This window comes from Furipterus horrens, unplaced genomic scaffold (assembly GCF_987537825.1).
Source record: "Furipterus horrens unplaced genomic scaffold, mFurHor1.1.pri manual_scaffold_13, whole genome shotgun sequence".
NCBI lineage: Eukaryota > Metazoa > Chordata > Mammalia > Chiroptera > Furipteridae > Furipterus > Furipterus horrens.
The window spans coordinates 7752601-7762666 of NW_028327183.1; positions in this window are offsets into that span (position 1 = coordinate 7752601).

Sequence of the window (10066 nt, forward strand, 5' to 3'; positions counted from 1 at the left end):
TCAAGGACTCTGATGACACAAACATTAGGTCTTTTGTTGTAGTCTTACAAGTCCCTGAAGCTCTGTTCTTTTTCTCCCCAGTCTATTTTCTCTCTGTTGTTCAAAATGGGTAACTTCTATTGTTCCATCTTCCAGTTCACTGATTCCTTCCTCTGTCTCCTTTATTCTGCTGTTGAGCTCACCCACTGAGCTTTTAATTTCAGTTATTGTGTTTTTCAGTTCTAAAATTTCCATTCGGTCCTCTTTATACCTCTTGTGTGTTTGCCAAGGCTTTCTATGTTTCATTTGCTTCAAGCATATTTGTAATTGCTCACTGAAGCATCTTAATTGTGGCTGGTTAAAACGTTTGTCAGAGAATTCTAATATCTCTGTCATCTCAGTGTTAGAATCCATTGATTGTCTCTTTTTCATTTAGTTTGAGATCTTTCTTTCTTTTAAAGATTTTATTTATTTATTTTTAGAGAGAGGGGAAGGAAGGGAGAAAAAGAAGGAGAGAAACATCAATGTGTGGTTGCCTCTTGCATACCCCCAACTGGGGACCTGGCCCGCAACCCAGGCCTGTGCCCTGACTGGGAATTGAACCAGTGACTCTTTGGTTCACAGGCCAGTGCTCAATCCACTGAACCATACCAGCCAGGGCAGTTTGAGATCTTTCTGATTTTTGATATGAATGACTTTTCAAAATTCAAACATTTGCATACCATAAGACACCAGGCTTGTTTAAGCCTTCTGTTTGAGCTGGCATTCTCCGATGCTGCTGCAGCTGGGGATGGGGGGTGGGGGGCGGGGCACCACCTGGTTATAGCCAGGTGGGGGAAGAAGTTCAGCTTTCCTACTTAGCCTCTGTGGACACATGATAGGGGCAGCCTCATTCCTATTGGGCAGGGGTGTTCTCTACTGACTCTACCGTGGGGATGGCCTCATTACTGCTGAGCGGCGGTGAAAGTCCTGACTCTGCCCTCAACCTCCTCTGACACCCATACTATAACAGTTTTTCCCAAGCCCCAGCCACTCCAGCCACTTCATGATTTTTGCCAGATTCAAGCACTTCCTGTACTATTATTTCCTCAATATAGTTTTTAAAAATCACCTCACATTATTCTCTTTGCTTTGAGAACAAATTACATAAAAAAGTAAATGCACACATTATGCGTGCTGGCTAATATTGCTTGCCTGAAAAGCTCTAAGGCTTTTAGTAAAAAGGAGTTCAGCACATGTCAGAGAGGTGCTAAGCCCACACCACCCCCAGTCCGAGACGCTCTCCTTAACAACGGTCAGAGGGTGAAAAGGAAAAGGAGTAGGGGATTGCTTTCTCACGTTGATTAGGACCGTCCCGTGGAGAGGGGCCCACACCACTGTACCGATCGATCATGGAGTTGGTATGAGTCCGTACTTGGGGAAACACTGTGCTAACCTGTTGAACCCCACAGTAGCAACACAGAGTTCGATCCCAATCCCCATTTCACGGGTGGGAAAACTGAGGCCAGCAAGTATGAGAATGTGTCCAAGGTGATGCAGCCATGCCAGTACTTGAAGAGGAGACCATGGAGTCTTTGTTTCTTGGCACCTTGACTAACCTAGGACAGGGACAGGGATCCTAGTCCATGTCAATCCCTCAGGGGGGCCTCCTGCCAGGTCCGTACTCCCTCCACCTCCCCACCAGCCAGAGCCGGAAGAGTCCCGGAACCCTGGGTAAAGAATCCCAGGCAACCCCACCATAGCTCTCAGGTTAGTGAATTCTTTTCAGTGTTGTGGGTGAGAAGCTGGTGTTTGTAAGAGCCCGGGGCCCCTCTGCTGAGGCTGGGCCAGTTTGTCAGTTAAGAGGAGGCCCTGAATTGTCTCCCTCCCCCAGCAAATCGGTGACACAAAACAGCCTCCCCAGAGCCTTCACATCAAAGGCACTGACCGGTGACCAGGAAAGGGGTGGACAGGAAGGCGATGGGGCCCTCTTGCTCCCTCTGCTTCCTCCAAAGGAGGCTGGGAAAGGGGAGATTTCCAGGGGATGCAGACAGCAGGGCTCAGGAAGGAGTGGACATTCCAGTCCCGCCTCCCAGGGTATGGCTCTCTCTGGCACGCGTCTCTGGGCTGCTGCGTGGGGCACAATTGTGATATGCTAACAGCAGGTCTGGCTAGTGTTCCCTGGGCTGGCATGCCAGCCAGCAGTGAAGGGAGGCCCGGTGCTCGGGCCAGCCTTCCCTCCCTCACTGACTTAGTGATTCATTCAGCAAACATCTGAGCCCTGCTCTGTGCCAGGTGCTGAGCACTGGGGACACAGTGGTTGACATGAGCAGCCTGTGCCCTTGAGGAATTAATTCATGGTCCAGTGGAAGTGGCAGGCATTGATCTAAGAACTCCACAGTTGCGGGTACAACTGTGAGAAGGGCAGAGAGGGTCTACCAGGTGCTAGAAGAGGTATGGGGAGACCTGTCCTGTCTGGGAACGCTTACTGAGGAAGTGACTCTTTTTTTTAATTTATTTTTATTTTTTTAAATCTTCACTAGAGGACATGTGAGAGAGAGGAAGGGGATGGGGGGCAAGAGAAAGGGAGAAACGTGTCCGACTGAGGATTGAACCCGCAACCTAGGTATGTGCTCTGACCAGGAATCAAACCTGCAACCAGCCCTTTGGTGTACGGGACGATGCTTTAACCAATTGAACCACCCAGCCAGGGTGGAAGCGACTCTTAAGATGAAAGCAAAAGAGTGAGTTACCCAAGTGAAGAGGGGAGGGAGCGAGTTCTGAGTTAGTGGAGCTGCATGTGCCGAGGCCCTGTGGCAGAAGATCTTGCTCTGTATGAGAGCGTGGGAGGAGGCCGGGGTGGCTGGAATGCAGAGGGAAGAGGGGAAGCAAAGTGCTCAGTGAGGCTGCCCAGAGGAGGCTTGAAGATCAATTCAAGGGTTTGGTCTCTATTTAAGAGTATTGGGAAGTTAATCAAGGGTTTTAAACAGGAAATGGGAAAGAATCCAGTTAGCATAAAAAAGAAATCCTTCTGGCTGCCCTTAGGGACTAGATGGAGGGCCTCCATGGAATTGTGGGGAGCAGGCCAGGAAGTGAAGGTGAGCCTTGCAGGAGAGAGTTGGTGTGGCTTGTGCAGTGAGAGGGCTGTTGGCAGGGGACAGACCTGAGAGATCCTCAGAAAGTCAAGTGCCCCTGGCTCCTTGGTGATTGGCCACTGGGAGCTAGGAGAGTTGGGGATAAGAAAGAAGAAAGACAATGACCCTGAGACTAACATCATGGCTCCGATTCTTGCACAGATATAGGGAGAAAGCCAAGACCCCCCTCTTACGCTGTATTCAAATCTGAGTTTTCACAGCCCCTCTTGTGGAAGAAGATCGATTTTGCTGACTGTCCGGCATCTCCCTGGAGAAATGCACTGTCATTTATTTAAACGGCCCTGACCGCTGGCCACTTAGCTGTCTCTATTTTTGCTTTTGTAAACAATGCCACAGTGAGCACTTGTGTGGCCAAGTATCTGCAACCACACTATACATTACGTGTGCTTACAGATTTCCTTGGGGGACCTTTCTAAGACTGACCTGTCTGTTTTAGCTGCATTTTGCCAGGGTGCTCTGCAGGGGATTTCTAGCCCTCTGCCATGAGAGAAGGTGCTTGCGTGGAGAAAGCCTTCCCAGAGCCCAGAAAGTCAAAGCAGTGCGCCTCTCCTATCCATGGCTTGAAAAAGCTCCATATCCACTGAAGGTGGCTGGGAATTCCACAGATCATTTAAGTGAATTTGTACCTCATTTGCTCTGTGGTCTCTATGATTCCACTTGACTTGAGTGGTACCTGTCTGGGGCAAACATGGGTTAGAGAACCCTCTTGCCTTCCTCTGAGACCCCTCCCCTGGATCTGGGGTGCCTGGAGAAGTCATCCCGCACTAATCTCATGACCAAGCGGGCACCCCCTTGCATTGCAGAGGAGATGAGAGCCAGGAGGGCATCCAAGCTGGGGAAACCTAGGTAAGGTGGGGGAGGGAAAGCTCGGTGGGGGGGCAGTCCTCTCAGGGGACTGATCTTGGCTAAAGGCAAGGGCACTGTCCTGGGGACCCACCCTGTGCACATTCCTGAAGCAGGTCTGTCCTTTGACAGCAAAACTGGCTTACTATGGGGCCTGGTGTAAAATAAAAATGTGAGGCCCCTTTAAAATTATTAATAATTTCAAGACGGCCACAACAGAGCATCACCCCAAGCACGGAGCCCTTTGAAGTGCAGGACCTCTGGCTGTGCGGGCCCCACACCCAGGAAGCCAGGCCTGCTTGGCCAGTCTCTCCCTCCGGGAAAAGAGGCGTCAGGAGCATGAGTGGCAGAGAGAAAGCGAGGGAGTCCGGCTCGCGGGCAAGGCGGTTATGAAAGGGCCAGGGGTCCAGCAGCCTAGCCCTGACCTATTTCTGCTGCAGCCAGGGACCCTCCGGGGCCTCGCTGAGGCTGCCTGTCAGGCTGATGCAGCGATGGATGGGGTGGCCGGGAAGCAGACGCAGCCAGAGACCTGGCAGACAGGCGCACACAGAACACCTCTGTGGCCACAAGGTCTGCAGCGGTGCACGGAGGCTGGTTCAGAGCCATCACGGAGGGAGGAGCAAGGAGATGGCTAAGGTCACCTCGGGGGAGTGCGGGGCGGGGTGGAGCATAGATGTGAGGGCCACTGCAGAGCCAGGAGAAGGATCCTGGGTTTCCTGGCTCTGCACTCAAAGCCGCCCCTAGAGACAGCGCCCCTGTTACCCAACTGGACAGATGAGGAAAGAGGCAGACCCTAGGAGTCCTGACTCCCACTCACCTGCGCTTCCTTGTCCACCTCTAACCCCGCCCTGATAGGGACATATGGGAGCAAAGGCCTGGAACAGTGGGGAACTGGCCCCAAGTGGCAAGGTGGAACCCTAGGGTCCTGGCTCCCAGGGTGGGGTCCCGTCCCGCAGCAGCTGCCCCACACCCTGCCCCTCCAAACTTCACAAAGGCTGTCCAGTGGGCAGGGGCAGGGGTGTGCGTGGTGCCCAGGCCATGCAGGGTCCTCCCCTCCTCCCAGTCTCAGAGCCAAGGCGGGTTCCATGTGGGGCCATGTCACCTCTCCTGGTCCACCCCCAGATGTTTGTCCCTGGCGCCTTGGGTTACTGTTTCTGAAGCATCCCTTCCACTCTATCTGGGTTTGATTGTCCATAAAGAAATGAATGGTCCCTGTGATTAAAGAAGCATAACAACAGAGGAAGGCTTTTTAGACAATCAATTAAAAGCCTGGGAGAGGGATTATCTCATTGAAATATCAATTTTTAATAGCTCTGCATCTTTGAATTTCCTCTCAAAAAACTTCGCATGGTCCATTTGCCTGCCCTGGTTTATAACTTCATCTCTTGTTGCCTTTGAATGGCCTGAGCCTCCGGGACGGGCCTTGAGGTGCCCAGGGCAGGGGCCTGAGAGGGATCGTGGAAGGTCATTCATTCATTTGCTCATCCACTCACTCAGTCGTTCATTCATCGAATGTTTAGTGAGCTCCCGTTCTGTGGCAGGCATAGGGGCTGGGGCCACCAAGCCCCTAAAAAGGACAAAATTCTAGCCTTCGGGGAACTCACAGGCTAGTCCGCACCAGCCAGGTGAATAAATTGATAATTACAAAAAGGGAAGCCATCTGGAAAAATTAGTGTCAAGAGATTGAGATGGAGGTTACTGGGTGTGTTACATTCAAAGCGCAGCAGCCTCTGGGTGCAGGGGTCACAAGCATGTGCTCTGGGGAGCAGTGGCCCCAGCCCACATCTGCTCAGGTGCTGCGACACCTCAGGGTGCTGCTAAGGGTCTCAGTCATGGTTTTCTCACCTGTTAGAGGGGCTCAAAATTGTGGCCACCTCCCCAGCTGTCGTGATCACCAAAAAAACAGGCAAACAGGGAGATTGCCTGGCATGGCATCTTTTTTCTCTCTCACTCTACCCCCCCATTGCTTGGCAGCTTCCTCAGTTTACCCCTCGGGGACTGAGCAATCAGATAAGTTTTATCTGATAAAATAGTCTCACCAGCCAAATTCCCAAGGGATTTTGTTACATACCTACCTCCAGTTTATCAGCTAATGGGGTGGATTGGCGGGGAGGGGAGCGTGGTCCAAGGACAGACAAAGGTGTCTTTGCTCTCCCACTGGTACCCACAAACCCCATTCCATCCCGGAATTAAGATACCTGGGCAACTGGGCCAGTGATCAAGGGGAGGTTTCTGGTCCCAGACTGAGGGCAGGGGGAGCTGAGTGTACTGAGTGGGGTGGTCCACACAGGCAGAGTCAGACCCTGGACAGAGGAGAGTGTCCTTTTCCTGCGTGGACACCGACTGGTCTGCCACACAGACATGACAGGCGACCTTGGACGCAAGTGGACAAACAATACTGCTGGGTGCTGAACCCCATGGTGTGGGCTTGACAAACATCGTTTCTGACCCCCACGGCACGCTATGTTACACATGTGGGAACTGAGGCTCAGGGAGGCGGAGCTTCTTGCCTGGTTAGGGGTGCGGGAGAATCCACATCTGTTCGACGGCTCGCTCTCGTATTGTAACGGAAGGGGTAAGGCCCTCTTTATAGGATCTGGGGGTTCCCGGGACACAGTTGCTGGGTGCCCTTGGGTGAGCTACTTTGTTCATTGGACCTCACTGTACTCATCTAGGTAATGAGTTCCCACCTCCCACCTGCTCAAGATAGAGCGTCAGGTAGATGCTGGATGGAAGGGCCTTGCGGGATGGCCCGCAGGGAAGAGGGCTGAGGACAGCAGTTCTCTCCATCAGCTCTCTCTTCCCTCCACTCCTCCTGCCCTCCACCCCCACCCCCCGCCCCAGAACATTCATGGAGCGCCTGCTCTGAGTTGGCTCAGACCTGGGCTGAGGACTAGCCGAGAACACGTGGCTTTTGGAGTTGCCCCGATTCCGTCCTCGCCCTGTCATTTACTGGCAGGTCCCTTCCCTCTCTGGGCCTCGGTTTCCTCATCTTGTCCTTGTGCCCCTCACTGGTTGTTGTGAAGATTACAGTGAAATGGCACCACAGCGCAGGGGTAAGAGCCCCGAAGGATATGCCCCTTTCCTGGGGAGATCCAGTTTCCCTGTCCTCAGAGCTCGAGGCCCAGTGAGGCATACTACAGTCACTTTGAAGCTGTCACCCAGCCTGACCAGGCCACCAGGGCTGGGAAAGCCAGTCGGAGCCAGTCACGGGGGGAGAGAGAGGCCATACCAAGGGGCCTGGCTGTGCTGTATCCTTGATCAGCAGACCTGAGACCAAGGCCACTTGCGGAATGTGCTTAACAGGGTGTCCTGAGCACTCCACCCACCGGATGTGGAGTGACTTTACTGGCCCAGCAGTGGGGAGGGGAGGGGAGGCCAGGATGCTCCTCTGACGTGGGGGAAGCCTGGAAAATGGGAAAACTGGGAGGAAGGCTTCATGCCTGCACTTCCTCAGGGACAGGGGGCAGTCTGAGCACCCTGGAGGGCACCCCCAGCACAGCTGGCTCTGTGGGGCTCCAGGAGGACTGGGAGGCTTTCTAGGGAGCTCTTGCTCTTCTGGGAGGCGCCCGCCTGGGGCCTGGGAGGCAGCTGGCATATTGCAACCCTGCAATTAGTGGGCAGAGGAAGCTGGGTGGTGGTAGTGGGGGTGGGGGTGGCAGGCTGGCAGCTACAGCACGCAGCTTCTGCCTCGAACCCCCACCCCCTGCCCCAGAGGGGTCCCCAGGGGGCTGGTGGGGCCCCCAAGCAAACCAGGCACTGGGGGCTTAGGAGGGGATGCAGAGCATAAGGAAAGCCAGAAACATGACATTAACAGTGAAGTCATATTATTGGACGTTGGTTTGGACAACTCAGCTGCTTTTGTTCCCATTTTGAAGATCCAGAAGCAAAAGCCTAGGGAGCGGCAGGAGCTTGACAGAGGACACACAGCCAGTCAGAAAGCAGCTGGGTCTAGAAGCCAGGCTCAGCTGGAGGGCTTGGGTATAGATTTGAGGGCAGGGAACCCCAGGGTCTGCGTGAGAGTCAGGCTGGGCACGAAACCACCTCAGCCGGATAGCTGGGGGAGGCCAAGCCTTCGGAGGACAGATCGCAGGGCCCAGAGCTTCAGGCCACAGGGGGCGGAGGGCCGGCTGAGGCAGCGGCTGGCCTAGCCGGTTCCCCAGCCTGTCCAGGCCCCGTGAGGAGGCGGGGCGCTGCTCCCCTCGGGCTGCTCTGGCTTTCTCGGAAGGAAGACGTAGCTGACCAGCAGCAAGACCCAACTAGAACCAGTCCTGCAGGTATCGTAGTGGGCCTGGCGTGGGGGTGTGGGGTGAGGGGGGCGGGCCTGGCCTTAGCCTTCTATCCTCCCACCCATCCACCCACCCATCTATCCTGCTTCCCTTCAAGGATGCCCACTGGGCCCAGGGCACTGCACTGGCTGCTGGAAGAATCTGTTGTCCTCCAGGAGCATCTGCTGGGGCAGGACAAGGAGACGTACGCAACCCACTACCCCTCTAAGAATGAACTGAACTTTGAAGGGCTGGTGGGACTCTGATGGGGGAGGGGCAACTCTGGATGGCAGTAAGGGAGTTCATAGCTAGAGCTTCGGGGTCTGCGGAATGGGGCAGGGGTTGCACCATCTGGGGCCTTGTCTTGGAGGGGGCATCATAATCAGGACTGTGGGTCTGGTCTCAGAGCACCTGACCTGGAATGACAGTGTCACCACTAACAAGCCGCATCGCCTTGGGATAGTTCCTCACTCCTTTGGAGTCTCTGCATCCTCGGTGTATGCTGAGATGACAGTAGTGCTGCCTCCTAGGGCTGTGAAGGACATGGCATTGCTCAGTACCCTAACTGTCACCCCTGTGGGGATGACGACCCTGCAGGAGTTCTGAGGTCATGAGTGATAATATGCACTTGGCCTGACTTATACTTCACATCAACTCAGGCAGCACCTCCCCTTCTCACTCAGTTTCCTCACCTGTTCAAAGAGGTGAGGTCAGAGGATCAACACTCCCATGTCTCCAGGGGCCAGGCCATAATATAAATGAGGTGGATGCAGGGTGAGGCTGCAGGGAGTGGTGGGGACTGCAGCCCACCGGGGTATCTCTGTGCCCCGTGGCAGGGAGCACCTGACTCCCAGCCCTGCAGCAGTGGCCCTGCGGGAGCAGGAGCTCAGCATTGTCCCAGGTGCTGCCTTTTCAAGAGAAAGAAACCTAGATTTTTATGAAGGAACTTCATCATTACTATTAGCAATGTATTAATGTTTTTAAAGCATCACATGAGCCAAAGCTGCCACTTCTGTTGGCAGACGCTGCCACCACAACTGCTGGGACAGAAGGGCCGTGAGCATAGAGGTGGCCCAGACAACCTTCTAGCCCCGAGTCTGCAGCTGCACCTCCCTCCTGAGACTGGGTTTTCCTTCGTGTAAAGGAGGTGGGAGGCCAGGCCCTCTCCTCACTGACATTCTCAGGAGCAGCCCCGCCCACAGACAGGGGCTGTAATGGGGCCCCTGCTCAACGCTATCTCGCTGGAGGTGCCAGGGAGTCTGGGGGAGCCCGCCACCGGGTCTGCTCTGTGTCTGGGAATGGCAGGTCTGCCTGGGGGCCTGGGGAGACGGCTCTCAGGGCTGCTGTCAGTGAGGGCCTGGCTCCTGGCTCCCAGGGGTCAAAGGGCAACATTTTGAGCCTCTTCTGGAGCCAACTTCCTGTTTGGGAGAGAAAACAGAAAGACCCCTTGCAAGAAATGATCTTTTTCCTGCAGCCCCTTTTTCAATGGTCCTGGCTTGTGGGGAAAGACCAATTGGGGGGATCCCCATGGCTGGGTGTCCCCAACTCCATCCTTTCCCCTTGGAGCCCAGGAGGGGACAGGGGCCTCCTTGCCATGACAGCAAACCCCACCTTACCAGCTTTGTTTAGGCTTGGCAACAGGGCAAATACTCAGTGCCTGCATGTACTGCCCCCAGCTGGGCTCCGGGGCCTGCTTCTCCCCTCTTCTCAGCCCCCACCACCCCTGGCACCCCCTGGTTGTGGCCTCAGGGGTCCCTCAGACTGGGCCACAGTAAGAAAGTCCTTGAGTGCTGCTCCTCACTCCTGGCAGAGAGCCCCTTTATCAACTGAATTTAACTTCTC